Raw genomic sequence first — 16810 nt, 5'->3', positions numbered from 1 at the left:
CAGCTTAAGGTGGGAACCCGAGCTACCATAATGAATTCATATCCTATTGGAAATCATATCCGAAATCTCGTGCACAAACCAGTACAGCAGCGAGGAAGGCTGCGTCTCTTCTACGACAGCAATTCGAAAAAAGCCACCGTTGGGTTATCAATGACATACACTCGCAGATACAGAAACTTTATTATACATATTAGAAAAGTACAACATTACATTCCTGTTCAACATATTCACCATTCAAATTGAGGTACTTGTTATAACGTTTCACAAGATTTGAAATTTCTTTGGCAAAAAATCGCCTGGGAATGAAGTCGCCCGCTAACAGGATTGTGACCGCATTGTCATTGTCGAAGTAGTGCGACGCAAGCTAATGTTTTATGTGCCTGAAGATAGAACGGAAAATTAAGATATCGTGAACCGACGTATTTCACGAACATTTTTGTCAATTTCCCGCATGAGTTCATTGCTGATTACAGATGGGCGCACACTTCTTGCCGCATCGTATACTTCAGTTCGTTCATCTTTACTCATCACATTTTGCCCAAAAACAGCACACAGTTCGCGATGAATCGCAACTGTCGAAAGTTTTTTTTTTTTTCACACTCAGAAATTGTATTACCGCACGCACTTAATATAAAGTACATAATGACATGCTTTAATGACATTGTTATAGGGATGAAGGTACACTGTTATAGAGATGAAGGTAGAGCTCGAATGCTACAATATTTAGTGCTATAAAGACATAGTACTTTACCAATCTCATATTGATAATCTTAGTCTTTTTTCCAAAAAATGAATAGCTTGACACAGAAGTTTGTTTTATGACTGAGTTTAATGCTCTTTATAGAACATTTAGGAAATGCAGAATGTATAATGTAGTGTATGAATGGACATTTCCACTGATTTTTTTATTGCTCTAAAAAAATCTTCATAACTAGCTGATAACAGAACACTTCCTTTCGCTCATGCAATGATTCTAATTGGTTGAAATTTGCGATTGAATTCCGATCTGCTACTCGTTCGCTTAAAACAATGACCACCATGTTTGTATGTCACAGGTGGGTACAGGGGAAATGGTCTGCGCTATTCACTAGGGAAACTGCTTAGCGAAAGATACGATGCATGTTTTTCAAATGTGTACGACGTTCCTAATAACACAAAGAATAAGAAAAGAAACAGAATTTAAGGTTTCTTTGAAAAGAAAACTATTTGTCTATTTATTACCAAATATTTGAATATACTTGAATTTCTTAGGACAAAGTTGTAGTATACTAATTTGCTCTATTATTGGCATTGTTTGCAGCCTAAGGTAATAAACTAATTAATATTCTCACATTTCGGTCACCAGTCGATCTTACGAAGCGAATTTTATTCACTCTTAAGAAAAAATCAACAATATAAAAGTATAGTTATTGGATAGTAGAGTGCTAATTTCTTAGATGCAAGTACGTCCTGGAATCGATAGTAATGCGCTCAGGGGAAAAACCAAGGAAATTAATACATGAAAAAATATTTCCCCAAGTAAAAATAACCTTTACTGAGTTCAACACAGCGACGCACAAACTTACGATGATGATCTTGTTCATGAGTATTCTGAGAATTTAACAATACTGTTATCGAACTACTTCACACATTAGCAATATTATTTCATCGTAATATTTCGCGCTTACCGTTGTTTTCTTTAGCCCATAGAACATATTCGTACTTTGTTTATATTAGTCCATGTGAACATTTACAGATTGACTGAAATGTTTTAAACACATGAGTTAATATTTAAATCAATAAATAAACAGATGTGGTCTCACAGTAATGATAAACTACTTACAGTGGCTTGTAACTAAATAAGATAAAATAAAATTTCTACTTTTACGTTCCACCAATATGCCCTATAGGGAAAGAGAGACGGGTGATTAATGATACTGAATGATTACAAAAGAATGGGTGGAATGATCATGTGAGAGGAAACGTCAGAGTCACAAGAAAACCCATAGACACGATGGGTATCCACCACAAACCTGAGTTCGAACCAGGGACCCCTCACACTAGATATGAGCGCTGTGTCCTTTGATAATAAATGTGTGATATGTCATGACTAGTAATGCACACAATATTCTGTTCCAGTGAGTTTAACAATATAAGAGAAATGAATCTACTGGACGAAAATTATCAGTCTGAATTCTTCAAACGTTGGCTTATTATTATTATTATTATTATTATTATTATTATTATTATTATTATTATTATTATTATTATTTACTTGTGGACCTCAGGACACAAAACTCAATACTTTCACGATATAATCTTTTGCAAATATACCACCTTATACCAAACAATCACCTCAGAGCTGAGGGCAGGCCCGTAGCTAGCTCAAAAATGTAGGGGAGCCTAATCCAACCATATTATAGTTCATCACCATATCATAGTTTATTTGCAAGCCTACCGTGAAAATTTTAGGGGGCCTGTAAAAAGTTAGGGGGACCAGCATGCCGTGCTTCCCGTAGATATGGTCCTGGCTGAAAGTGAGAAAGAATATAAATACACTTATGTTTGTATACTTCGTACAGTATTTCGTGTGAGGTTATTGAAAAGAAAAAGTTGAAATTTCAAAGTAACAACATACGTAATACATAATGAATTTCTGTCAATATTCCTCTTGTTCAAGCTCGAAAAATCCTGGACGCCAGGTAATCAAGGCGATTGGAAATACGAGTCTGCCTACTAAATAAGTTAAATCCAAAATAAAATTATGTAGGCCTATGTATGGAATTGTATTATTATGGTGCCTAGGTTTGAGAACCGGCGCTTAGGACACAAGAAAAATTTTTGAGCACTTATCTTGTTTATGATACTCTTTCGGCAACCTAACTATTTGTCTGCCTCTATTCGCTACAGCTTTCTTCAGCTTCAAACTAATGCGGTGATCACAAAATCATTTCCCTTGTAGAATAGTAAAAAGTAAAGCGCTATATAATACGATTCTCATAGCATTAAGATAATAGTAGCAATAGTGTGAGGGTGAGAAATTGCTAATATGGTAAATGGTAGAAAAAATGAAAGGATGTAATAGGATATGATTTTTTTAAAAAGGGATTAAGAGCTTTTTGGTGCAGAAAGTGCTTATTTGTTGCCGTAGTATAATAGCATGAAGATTCACGACTAATCTTGAAAATAAAGAAAAGCTATAATATGGTAGCCTAGATATTCCCAATGTGCGCATGACTTAATTTGAACTTATATAGTACTTAATGTTTTTGGTGTAATACAATAGTAAAATAATCTTGCTTAAGTGTACAAGTACGGTATCTAAAATATCTGTAATGATAGAACATTACAAAAGATTTATAATGTGTTTCAAGCTAGGAAAATAGGTCTTATGAACACGTTACGTTTATATACAGTAAGTGTATTAATTATTTTGAGACTTTTCCTTTCACTATTTCACTAAATTTAATTGTAGTTTGCAATAAGAAACTGCAATATGAAAAGATTTCCTGAATCTTCCAATGCGACTCACCGAACGATACAAACCTGTGACGTGACGCCAAAACCCCTGTCTGTGTTGCCATGACGTAAGCAGCTGATTTTTGCATTTTTTTTGAAGCGTTGCATCTCCGTAACGAAGAGATAGTTTTCTGAGATTTTTGGTGTGGGGTATACTGAGGACTAGTTCTACACGATGATGTCTTTAAATTATAACCTTTGGTCAAAAAGGAAATGACCATTTGTGTATGCAAGAAACATATTTGTCTTTCACTAACTTGCTGTTGCTGCTATAGATGGCTTCTCTCTTATGAGCCAGGAAACAGCTTGTCTTTGTAGATCAACGAATGAGACTGACTAGACGCGAAGTCCAATTGATTCACTACTTATTCAGTGCGACTTAGAATGAAGATGGATGGTAATTGAGCGTATTACTTCTCATAGGATAGGCTGAATTCAGAGTCAGTGTTAGGGACTCGGCTGTTTATCTTTGAAAGGTAAAGGTGTTGGTCTGCTAGCTATAGGTGACTATATTAAAGACCGAAGTGAGTGAAACTAGGAAATCTTTTGTTTATATACCACGAAAAAGACAGCTACCTGTGATGTCTCAAATCCAAAATGTTGACGTGTGCAGAAAAATGTTACTTTTAAGAGAAACATGTTTACCAGCATAAGTAACTACGAAGTTCTTACAGTTTGTTACAATTTGTTACATACACAGCTTTATATGACACGGAAGTTATACAATGGAGACAAACAACATAAATTATATGTGTAGACATAACGCAATTCTTTTCCGGTTTGTCTTGACAATTTAACAAGCTGATCAAGAAAAAAAATCCACGTTCGTGAGATAAACATTTCGATAAAATTAGAATATGGATTTTTTTTCCCTTTTAAGTTGACAATAAAAAAAGTAAAAAGAAAATCTTCCAACAAAATGTAAACTGTCAATTATTACTGGAAACAAAAACCAAATAGAGTTTAATTATTCAATTAACCAGATCTTACTAAATAGATTAAATTCAGTCAAAGATCTTGGAGTTATATTTGATACGAAACTAACATTTAATAATCATATAGAGAACCTAGTTAATGAATCTCTCAAGATGGTAGGGTTCATAATTAGAATTGGAAAGGAATTTAACAATAGTACCACACTAACAAAAATGCATTATTCCTATGTCCGATCAAAACTGGAATATCCTGTTGTGATCTGGAACCCATCGCAACAGCAATATCGACACCAACTGGAAAAAGTCCAATCTAAATTTATCAAATACTTGGCATGCAAGAAGACAGGAATCTATCCATCTTATGAGAACTATCTAACATTAAGAGACAACATCTGTAAACCTACACTTGAGCAAAAGCGAAACGTAATAGATCTGATTTTTCCCCATAAAATAGTACAAAAACGAGTTTAGTTGTACGGATCTGATATCAACACTAAATTTTCACATCCCGACACTTAAAACTCGTGCTGATAACTCTGACCTCTTCTATTGCAAAATAGGAAGGACCAGCGTACTATACAGCCACACACGAAAAATAAAATTCTGTGCAGCGGACCTCAGAGTTTTTGTTACACATAATCCAAATTTCACAACCCCAGGACGATTGACCGTAAGAATTCCTTTTTAGGGGCGAAAAACGAGCGATTTTTAGTAGGGAGAATACCCGTAACACAGCCATACGAAAAAAGAAAAGTTCTGTGCAGCGGATCCCAAAATATTTTATGGTTTTTAAGCATAACGCTCATTAGTGCTCTCAAACGGGTCGGGTCAGGTCAACTCGGGTCGGGTTGTCGGGTCAGGCTACTCGAGTCGGGTTGTCGGGTCGGGTCAATCGGGTCGTGTTATCGGGTCGGGTCAGCTCGGGTCAGTTCACTTTGGTCAACTGAGTTTAGGTTGAGCTTAAGCTCGGCTAGAGTCGAAAGCTGCTGTTTTTCTCTACCTGCCTAATTAAAAATAGCAATTTTCAATTGATTTTATAGAAACCATAAATCTATTTTGAACACTTGCAGCTAGTGTTTTTATGGTAAATGCTTATTTTGGTACTTGTGTGTACTTTAATTTTTAAATGTGGAAGATTGATTTTACCAATTGACTGTAATATTAATATCTACGCAAATATGGAGTCTGGATTTAGAACAAAACTAGAAGTTGTTTAAGCAAGGCCAAAAGAAAGATTGGATATGGACGACCAAGCCCAAGCAGGGCTGCGGTGGCTCAGTGATAGAGAATTCATCTCTGGTGAATGGTGTCCATGGTTCGATCCCAGCTTGTGCTAAGTAGGCTTTGTGGTGGAGAAATGCCGTGTAGTGGGTTTTCTCGGGGTTCTCCTGTTTCCTCCCACTTTCTTCATTCCACCATTTCATTCATTTCTCATGGTCACCATATCCCTTAGCCTCGGTGCAGAATCGAGGGACCTTAAACTGAATATTTCATTTTATTTCACCAAGCCCAACAACATCGATACAAGAACAAGATAAAGATTGGATATGCAAGACAAATTGCATAGTAATCTTGCTCTTGACCTTGTTTTGGTGATCACCAACTAGCGATGAGCGTATTTTCTTGCTTTTCGTATAGTATGAAAGACCATAATCAAAATCACACTTGGTCTTCATTTGTACCGATGAGGCGAGCATTCTTGGCTCTTGTATAGCATGAAAGACCACCAAGACTACGAAATGCAGGACCAAGAGTTGACTTGAAGACAAAGAATAAACGCAGTATTTATGACCAAGATTCCAGTAGCGAATTGTTTGAATTTCATTTGTTGGGCTGAAAGTGATGAAATAAAATTAGTACTTTATAATTAAATATCATACTGTATTTTCAAATTTTAAATTACAAAATTCATATTATGTATCTTCTTACGTGCAACTATATATACTGTAAAATACGTTTTAATTACCGAGAAAGAAAAATCAAAGTGGCACGGGTCCCGGAATAATAAGACCTATTTTGGAATGGAAGTTGAAGGGTTGGAAAAAATCACAAGTGTTCTCCCGTTTCCTCAATCCTTATCATTGTAGTTAAACGATTTCCTTTTGTCTCCGCCAAGAGACTCTTGCTACTACCTTCCGAGAAGACCCCCTGCCGTCCGAGTAGGTGAGAACACTGACCTTGAAGAAAAATTTCGTCACAGAACTAAAGCAAGAAAAAAAAAAATATCCCACGTCGGACATTGGTATCAGTTATAAAAAGAAATAACCAAACCTCAAAAGTGCCAAATATTCATTAAGATGCATATACAAATCCCCCGCTTGATCTAGCTAGTGGTTAAAGTGTAAGACTTCGGTACACGTAATCCGGGTTTAATTCCCAATGGGAGTGCATTTTGGCGTTCACCCAGTTTCGTGACCATAGTGGTCTCAAACGGATCGGGTTGACCCGCCCCGACCCGTGACCCGCCCCGACTCGGATCGGGTCAGCTCGGGTTGGATTACGGGCCGTGTCGGGTCAACTCGGGTCGGGTTGCCGGGTCAGGATACTCGGGTCGGGTTGTCGGGTCTGGTCAGTCGGGTCAGCTCGTGTCGGGTCAATCGGGTCAGCTCGGGTCGGGTTGTCGGTCGGGTCGGGTCAGTCAATTCGGGTCACGGGTCGGTCTTTAACCCGAACCGACCCGTTGAGAGCACTAACGCTCATTGAGAATCCAACAATATAACATTATATAAGAATAATCCATATTCACATGTGAATGTAATTTTGTGGAAGTATTTCTTTAAATAACTTGGAGATTGATACGGTTATTTTAATTTTAACGAATGTAAAATAAAATAAATGTATATAGGTTGAGTTTATAAGCATTACAAGGCAACTCTATTATTATTATTATTATTATTATTATTATTATTATTATTATTATTAGCTTTCAGTCGAATTATTCACGATTTAGAGAGGATTGCAATCCTAATATTTTTATATTTTTCTTTCACTTTCATTTGGTCAATATTCCTAAATACATTTGAAACGGAAAAAACAAAATCTCAATGTTCAATTTCAGATTCGTTCAATACAAGGATTAAGTAATCATAGGAAAATAAAACTTACGCCTTTGCAGTTTAAAAGTAAGTTAAGAGTTCACTTTATTTCTGTAGCCTATGGCCCCATTGATTCTCTTTCACAACTATCAGAAGAAACTCCACAGTTCGGAAACCACTGATCTCTTGGATCTGTTTCTTAAAAATTGAAATTCGAGAACGGATTTATTTTATACGTACCGAAGCGTGATCACGAAAAAAAATACAAGTTCGTGCCTATGACGTGGTAAAAATTAAAATTTTTCTCGCTACAAGCCAGGAAGAAAAATTAAATATTTCAGTTTAACGTCCCACGATTATGCCGTTTAGGCTAAGAGATACGATGATTAAGGCAAGTAAATGATGATGGAAGAATTGGTGAAATGATCTGCCGTGTCGAGACAAAACGCTGTAACTTGAGTTACATTGCTTTGTCGCTATAAGCATCTTTGAGTTTCCCGCCACCGCTATTTATGTTCACCAGGCCCAGCATTGAGCTGTCAAATACTTTTGAAAATATACCAAATAGAATTTCGATGTAAGTAGGAAATTAGCCGCTCTGTGGCGACTTTACGGCTCTTTTTCTCAAAACTGCTCCGCCAAAGTTACAGCGTTTTGTCGCGACAGGGCAGTGATAATGTGGGAGGAAACCCACAGACACGATTTTCTCTACCAAAATTTATTTGGGCTGGTATTGAACAAGGGACCCCACGTACCAGAGGTAAGTATTGTACCACTGAGCCCCCGTGCCCCTCAAGCTAAGGGAAGGAAACGTCATACAGCATCAGAAGGCCATATAAAACAAATAGAACATTAGGTAAGCTTTCTTCTTGTAAGTTGTAGCAATAAAGATTTTTTTTAAATCGATTTGACTTCCAAGGGCCGCCACTGCACAGAGCCCTATCCGGCCTGGGATCGAACCACTGCAACTTCACTTCAGAAGTGACTGCTCTGTTTAGGGACCAAAAAGATTTGGTCCGGATATCCTAGATCCGGATTCTAACTTGAATCTGGCTCTAGATTCGAAATCGTGATTCAGGTTCTATGATTTTAATATAGATCGGGAATGGCAGCAGAGCCTGGTATTTTGCGCCTGGGGCGAAGTAAATTCGGTGCCCCCTACATTCATCTTACCGAGCTTTTCTTTCTGTCGAATTTTATATTTTTTATTTTATTTTATTAATTTTATTATTATTATTATTTTTACATATAAGAGAAGCAGATTTTATGATGACACGCTGAATTTTTATGAAGCTGCTTGGAGAGACCATTCTAAAGCCTAAAACAGTTATTATACAGGATGGCAAAAAAAGTAGGTATACACCCCTGCATTGATCGAATATAACTTTCTAATTTATGGGTTTATATTGTTACGGCTCTTCCGAACTTAAGATGTAAGTAAAAACACATTAACAACAAATAATAAAGAAACTAAGTCTACCTAATGGATAACAACAAGAAATGACATAAAATACAGTAAGCTGATCAGTACGGTACTGTATACCTACTTTTGGGCCACCCTGTGTATTCTTTTACAAATAAGAGTTGTTTTCAAGAGACTTACTTTGTACTTTTTGTTAAACTTGACAAAACTACTTTTGGTTGGTATATAGATCCACTTGGAGAACAGTTATGGAAATTTAGAACCATTTACATACTGTCGATAAGAAATGAAATTTCAATACATTAGAAACTATGTCCTTTGGAACCATTTCATACGTCAATGGAATAAAAAAAAAATCACCGAAAGTAGTCAGTCTTTCAAAAAGATTGAATTAGCTGGGTTAAGTTCTGACCCGTCAAGCTCCTATTCTACAACTGCTTCAAGTTCGAAAATGTTATTATTCCCCTGGTTTAATTTCATTTTTAGTATTCCCGGGCAAACAGCAGCTTGTGTATGTCTCTTGACTCCTGTCATTTTCATACCTTCATTATCATCATCGTGGTTAACCCGATTGGGTAGAAAAGTGAGATTAACTAACCAAACTCATCACTATTAAAACCCTGAACACGTTTTACAGACATCGACAGTTTCTGATTTTGAAAACGACCCTACGTATACTTTAAGACATTACACAGCACCTTGTATTATTACCTCGTCATTAACAAATATATTATAAATTTTCTTTAAATAAGAGTAAAAACGTGTTGTGACTTATTAGAACGTTTGGGTTGCGAACGGAGCGAGGAAGAAAATTTTTAGCAAATCTATATCTTTGCAAACCGACAACGATATTGATTTAATAGTGTGTCAATACTTGTACAGGGCACCGCATCGTTTATTCTTTTCCAATACTTTTTTCTTTTTTTCTTGCTCATTCGGCGCCCTTTTGCTTTCAGCGCCCGGGGCGACGGCCCCCCTCGTAGGCTATGGCTTTGAATGGTAGATACCCAACTTGATGATATGAAATGTGAAGACTTTTTATTTACTTATTTCTTATTGATAATATTGCGATTTATTCAGTTACGTGGGGCCGCGGTGGCTCAGTGGTAGAGCGTTAACCTTTGATACATGATGTCGGTGGTTCGATCCCAGCTTTCGCCAAGTGGGCATGATGGTGGACAAATACGTGTGCGTAAGTTTTCTAGGCGTTCTCCCATTTCTTTCACGTTTTCTTCATTCCACTATTTCATTCATTTCTCATCACTGTCTCCTTTAGCCTAGCCGGCATAACCATGGGACGTATCTGAAAGATTTCAATTCACATTCAGCTACATATTATAAAAATATATACATATATTTGTAAGGTGTGCATTTGATGTTTTGAGTAGATTGTGGAAGACAAATACCTATTAACTTATCAGCATTTATATTTTCTATTCTTCGTTATCGGTGAAATTACCTTTGACGACTTATACGATTTTTTTTTTTTTTTTTCGAGTTTTCAGTTGTCATCAGTGACATAACTCCGGAGATAACTAAAGTATTAATATACTAATCAATACTTGCGGATCTAAGATTCAGGATTCGGATTCGGATCTAGGTCTTTAGATCCATATGCAGTCTTCAAAGTGGCATGGGATCCGAATTTTGGAATCAGACAATTGGATCTAACAGGATCTAGATCTGCCCATCCAATGACGTAACTAAGGGGGAGGGCAAACTGAGTTTGTGTCCTAGGTGCTGGATTGGGGTCTGCAAAACTGGGGAAATATTTATGTTTACTATAAGGCAAGGAAAGGAGTTTTAGCAAAGTAATGATCATAGAAAATTACCTCAGAAACTAAACAGGACAACGACTCACCAACCTTAGGATCATATCCATAGATCATAAGTTAGCTTCAAAGCTATGTTTTGAGAACATTATAAAAACTTTTACAGCCAAAAGAGCCCGCAAGGTCAAATTTTAGTTCCATCTTTTTGTGTTTTCATTTAACTTATATCGATTTAAGAGATTTGTAAAATGTCCGAGTATACTCAAGACAACAGCTTGATTGTTTGTCATAATTAAATATTCTATTCAAAAGCAAAAGACTATTGATTCATTCTGCACATCCCGATATAATTCCAAAAACATTGTGATTTCCAATTATTATAAGACTATAAGAATATGTCAAGCATGCTACTCTCAGATTATTTGGAGGGGCCGCGTTGGCTCAGTGGTAGAGCGTTCATCTCTGGTGTATGGGGTCCCGGCTTCAAACCCTGCTCCCGCCAAGTGAACTTTGTGGTGGACAAACACCGAGTGCGTGCGTTTCCTCGGGGTTCTCCCGTTTCCTTCCACTTTCTTCATTCCACCATTTCATTCATTTCTCATAATCACCGTCTCCTTTAGCCTAGTCGAACGTAAAACTCAAAAAATTTCCTTTCATTTCAATTACAGATTATTTGGTAATAAAGTAGTAATTAGTTTGGTGTTTTATCTTCTAGTAAAAATTTAATTATGTACTGCAATTTTGAAATCAAGCTTTATCACTGAAGAAAAAACGGAGTAGGAGAATTGTAGTATGATGCCAATATCAGGTGTAGTCGGGGAGTGTTGTGGTTTGGTTGTTCAGGGGAAGGGACATCAACTAGCCTAGTTGCGTCGCTGAATATGATTATGTTCCCTACCACGAATACGAAATAATTATATGACCATTTTGACCTCATTTAGTTTTGCAACATCCAAATGTAACAAATAAATGTACTTACCTGGCAGTTTATGAATTTACGAACAAAACTCGCAAATGAATGTGTTGAGGCAGCCAATTCGTTTTGTCCGGTCGTAACGACGCCGGACTTTACGCTTTCGTCGCATTTTCCATTGAGTTATCACCATTGTTGTCCATATCAACAAATGAATTCAATAGTATCTTTCAAGTTAACAGGTACACTAGGAAATCTTCCCAAGTTTTCACCAATCGGAATTATCACAGAAACAATTAATAATTCTTTTCTGAACAACTTAACAAATATCTATAGTCTGTTTTATTTTATTTTATTTTATTAAAAAAAAAAAAATCTTTTTCCCCTATGTTCCAAAAAATGAATAGCTAATGAGAACAGAACTTTTCCTATGCTGCGTCTTTCCCATGACGGAAAACAAATTGCCGGCTGCAGAGCACACGGAACTTCTACCCACAGACTACTTTGCGCGACTGAATAGCCACGGTCGCATAGCGTGACGTTAGCTAGCAACGACCTGCACTTCTTCAAACATAAGCGCTGTCGTTAAGACTAGTAGCGCCACGAGTGGTCAATTAATAAAGTACGAATTATCCTTGAGAATTCCTAACAGAAAATTGACTTTATTCTTAAATTTCTTGTTTCTTTTTTTTTTCTTTTAATTTCATTAATAAAGGGGAAAGATTCTATTACTAATATCTGGCATTGACACAATTTTACTCTTGCCAATAACTTTACTTATATTATGGCTTCTGTGACCTAATATTAAGAACATGAAAAGGGATGGTCACGAGGACTCACTGGTACAACGTTTACCTCTGTTGATGGAATCCCTGCTTCAATCCCAAGTCAATGAGTTTGTAGTACGCATCTTGTCCTTGAGGTTTCTTGTGGTTCTTCCATTTCCTCCCACATTATCATTCCACCAATGCCAAAAAAGTCTCCTTGGGGTCCAGGTATTGTAGAGTATTTGTGCAGCCTCCCCAATCAGCCAGTTATTTTGAAGAAGTAAGAACTGAATCGCGATAGATACCTTGAAGCACAATAGATATCCTCATAACATATACAAGGTGGCCCGTAATTATGTATATGCTGTTTGAAAGACTGCGGTAAAGAAGCTAGTAACGTAACTTGAACTTAACATATACAAGGTGGCCCATTATTATGTATATCCTGTTTCAAAGGTTGTGGTGAAGAAACTAGGAACGTAACTTGAACATAAACACATTACTCTCACACTTTTCCTTACAAGAATTTTAATCTCTGTTTTGCATTGAATGGTCCACCAATGCATACCCAAAGCGACACATGCCTTGAGACAAAGAGCAACGTTGTCACAAGCAGTTTGATAGTTGATAGACACGTACTGATACCCTGTGGAACTCTTCTGTGATAGCTTCCCGTACTTCAGCTAAATTGCATATGTAATGTTGATACTTTACCCTTGCCTACTTTGCCCTTTAAAACACCCCTTTAAAGAAAAAGTCAGATAGTGTTAAATCAGGAGATCAAGCTGGCTACTCCACAGATCCACGTCGAGCGATCCAGCGGTTCGGGAATGTTTCGTTCAGCCCCACCGTTCCGTTATCCTGGCATACACTAACAATTCTAAGTCCAGTGACCGTTATCCCCACTCTTAAGTTACACAGTGTTGCCATATCGAAAGTTTTTGTCCACGATTACAAATACTACAGTCAGTCAAACATCATATACATAATTATGGGCTACCTTGGATATACACAAATTATAAATATATATATACACACACACACATATATATATATATATATATATATATATATATATATATATATATAGGGTGTTTCAAAACAACACCGACAACGTTTGGGAAGTGATTCCTGACATCAAGATAAGACGGGGAAATCTATTATCTTTGGGTGCCACCAGCATGGTTAATCCTTTCCTTCCGCAAAATTTTCCAACTTTTAGGTTGACGAGCAAGGAGGCCAGACGAATGGTTGATATCCTGCCAATTAATTGTCTTATAAGCTTGAACTAAAAAGAATTGAAATGGAGAGTATGTGTTTTTATTCTGCCAAAGCCTTTTACAATACGTAGAGTGAAAATATTTCAAATTTTCGTGCTACAAATACAAGGACTGCTGCAAATACTGACAGAAAGGGTGGAATAATACGACGTTTAGAAGAGTCTGTTCAGAGACTTTTGCAATGGTTGGTTTGTCTGCTGCACGTAAATGAGCTCCCTTTAAGATATTTGCTAGAATCAATTGATGGTAAGACAACAGGTCCTCATGCATTTTCTGGACAGATTAGAAGATCATTATTAAATTGTGAAAACCAACCAGTTGTGGAATAAGATGTAATTGAGAGCCATCTTTCAGCTTTCGAGAATTATAATGATCTCAGTGCGGATCAGAAATATTTGTATGAGATTTGCAGGGCTGTTTCAAATGGACATTTTCCTGATTCTTTGGCAAAACGCTATCCACGAAACATTTCGCACGTCAGATGGGTTCCTACAGCAAACAGAATTATTCGATTGTATGTAGCTACACCAAACCCTTCAGAAGAATTAAAAGTGCTCTCTCAGTATGTTGTAAAAGTGTATGAGCCAGTTTGGTTCAGCATAAAACAGAAACGTTTTTGCACAAATGGATCAAGACATTTCTTCAAAATAATTCAGTTATCGCGCTTCCTTTCTGAAAAGTACAAGGCTGTCATTGATCCTGTACTTCAAAGAAATGGATACTTTGCACATCCTGAAAACATTTTCCTCTCTATGATGACAGATGAGAAGAAACATATCAGAGAACTGGACTTAAGACGAGTCCTTAAGGCAAAAACCTCGCAAGTGCCTGGAATCAGAAATTACGACATTCCATTACTCAATTTTAAAGCTGAAGACTACACAGAACTTATAAACTGGACAGATTTGGCTATAACTTGCCCCCCCCCACACACACACACTTATTATGGATTTCACTGCTGCGAATATTCATAGATTCATTCAAGGCGATACCACAAATTTTGAAATTCCGAAAATTCCATGCCTTAGCCAAACTGTAGAACGATGTGTAAAATTGGTGACAGAAGCATCGTCTTGTGTTTGTGGTGTAAGTGCACGAGATGAATACATAAGGGCAAGACTCGAGTCACGAAGACGTACGCCTGTTTTCAACACAAAGTCAGAGTTTTCTAGAGTGTAATGTATGTTGACATGTATCTCCACATATTATTTTGATATGAAGTTTTCCTAGCTCATTTTCAAGAATAGAAAGTAATGTATTTTGTCATGCTTTTACATATTATTTGTATATTAAGATTTCCTAGGATATTTTCAAACTGAGATCAGAAATGTTCATGTCATTACATGACTTTTCTTATATTTGCAATTAATCTAAAAATTGTGTGAAGATGTCTATTGTAACATACACTCCACACAAAAACCTAAATCTTATGTTTGTACTGAGTGGTGTATTTTTGTCATCTTTTTTTTTCACATATCATATTATAAAGCTTTCTTAGCTTATATTCAAACAGACAAGAATGAAAAATCGCATCACTAACTTCTCTAATATTATTAATATACAGTATTTATCAATGATGCCTGTAGTCGAGTATATGTATACGTAGGGTAATACAGACTACACATAAATCTAGTCCAATTTTATGTACAAAGCAGTGTTCTTTTTTATGTTTGTTCATATATGTTTATAAAAATTTTCCAACTGATTTTCAAACTAAGATAAGAAACAAAAAAGTTCATGTTATGAAACTTGTGTAATATTTGTAATAATTATAAAGATGTTGTATTCGAATATAGCATATATGTAAGATACTTAGTTTCATTTTTCCATTCAAGTATAATGTAAAAAGTATAAGTACGTTACAACTAATTTTTCGAGCCCTCTATATCTATAACACTAAAAGGAACTGACTCAGAGGAGTGAGGTTTCTGTGATACAATATTGTTGTATAACAACTTTTCCGAACAGAAAAAAAAAAGCCTCATTTCACAATACTGTTAAAAATACATATTTCAGCCAAATTTCAAGTCCGTATAGCACCCAAAGGAAATGACTCAGGAGACTAATATTTCTGTGGCACAGTACTCTAATGGTAAGGCAACTTTTTCTCTTTATTAGAAAAAATAATACAGAAACAAAAATAATTTTGTCCCTTTTACCAATACGGATAAAAATATTGGATTTCAGCCAAATTTCAAGTCCCGTGTGGCACCCAAAAAAATTAATTAACGAGACTAATATTTTTGTGACACAGTACTCTAATGGTAAGGCATCTTTTCCACCCTATTAGAAAAATTAATTCCAAAAATAATTTTTTGACCACTATTTCACTTCACCCTAGTGCACAAATCCTTTCTTTCGGAGATAGGATAGCTGCCGAAAACATGAAAAAATAAACTTTAAAGGCCCATAGCTCCGAAATTATGGAACCTACCGTAGTCAGGTCAAAACTTTACTTAGGAACTAATGTGTGTGTGCTATCCAAAAATACATGTGTCAGAATCCTAAGATACTCAGACAACAAGTTTTGGAGAGGGAATTTGGCTACAGTCTTATAATTTGAAGTACTCACAAACTACCTCTATAAAAATTGTTACGGAAGTACCGCAGGATTTTGAAACATAAATATTTGGATAGGGCACATACTAGTTCCTAAATAAAGTCTTGACCCGACTGCTGTAGGTCTCATAGTTTCGGAGCTATGGATGTTTAAAATTCATTTATCTCATGTTTTCGGTAGCCTATAACTCCGAAAGGAAACATTTGTGCACCCAGGGTTGGTCTATACTTTTCGTCTTATCTTGGTGTCAGAAATCACCTCCCAAAAGTTGTCGGTGTTGTTTTGAAACACCCTATATATATATATATATATATATATATATATATATATATATATATATATATATATATATATATATATATATATATATATATATACAAGAAGCAGGACTCCCGCAGTTTTTTTCAAGGGGGCAAAAGACCGATACCAGGGAGGGTCAAAAGATCGACATACAAGCACAGTCGCAAATAAACACACTATTTGGTGCACATGTGCACATAAGACCTCTTATAAAACAGTTATTTACGCGTATATTATATGCTAATATAATACTGTGAATAAGGTATAGCATTATAGTATTTAATACAAATAGAGCGCAAGTCAAAATGATGAACCCGATTTCAGAAA

General features: G+C 36.2%; 1 protein-coding gene across 8 annotated transcripts in view; it reads right to left on the bottom strand.

Annotated features, from left to right (window-relative positions):
- LOC145690786 (osmotic avoidance abnormal protein 3-like) overlaps positions 1 to 12135 on the bottom strand; it is a 311449-nt gene extending 299314 nt beyond the window's left edge. For 4 of the 8 annotated variants that reach the window (XM_081766046.1, XM_081766048.1, XM_081766047.1 and 1 more), the window contains exon 1: positions 11643 to 12135. The gene's annotated coding sequence lies outside the window, so the exon portion shown is untranslated. The remainder of the gene's footprint in view (positions 1 to 11642) is intronic. The other 4 variants (XM_081766050.1, XM_081766051.1, XM_081766052.1 and 1 more) reach the window with 1 other exon arrangement.
- Between the last annotated feature and the right edge of the window lie 4675 nt (positions 12136 to 16810).

Source organism: Thermobia domestica, chromosome 7 (assembly GCF_964235325.1).
Source record: "Thermobia domestica chromosome 7, izTheDome1.hap1.1, whole genome shotgun sequence".
Lineage (NCBI taxonomy): Eukaryota > Metazoa > Arthropoda > Insecta > Zygentoma > Lepismatidae > Thermobia > Thermobia domestica.
This window is presented reverse-complemented; position numbering and strand designations above follow the sequence as displayed.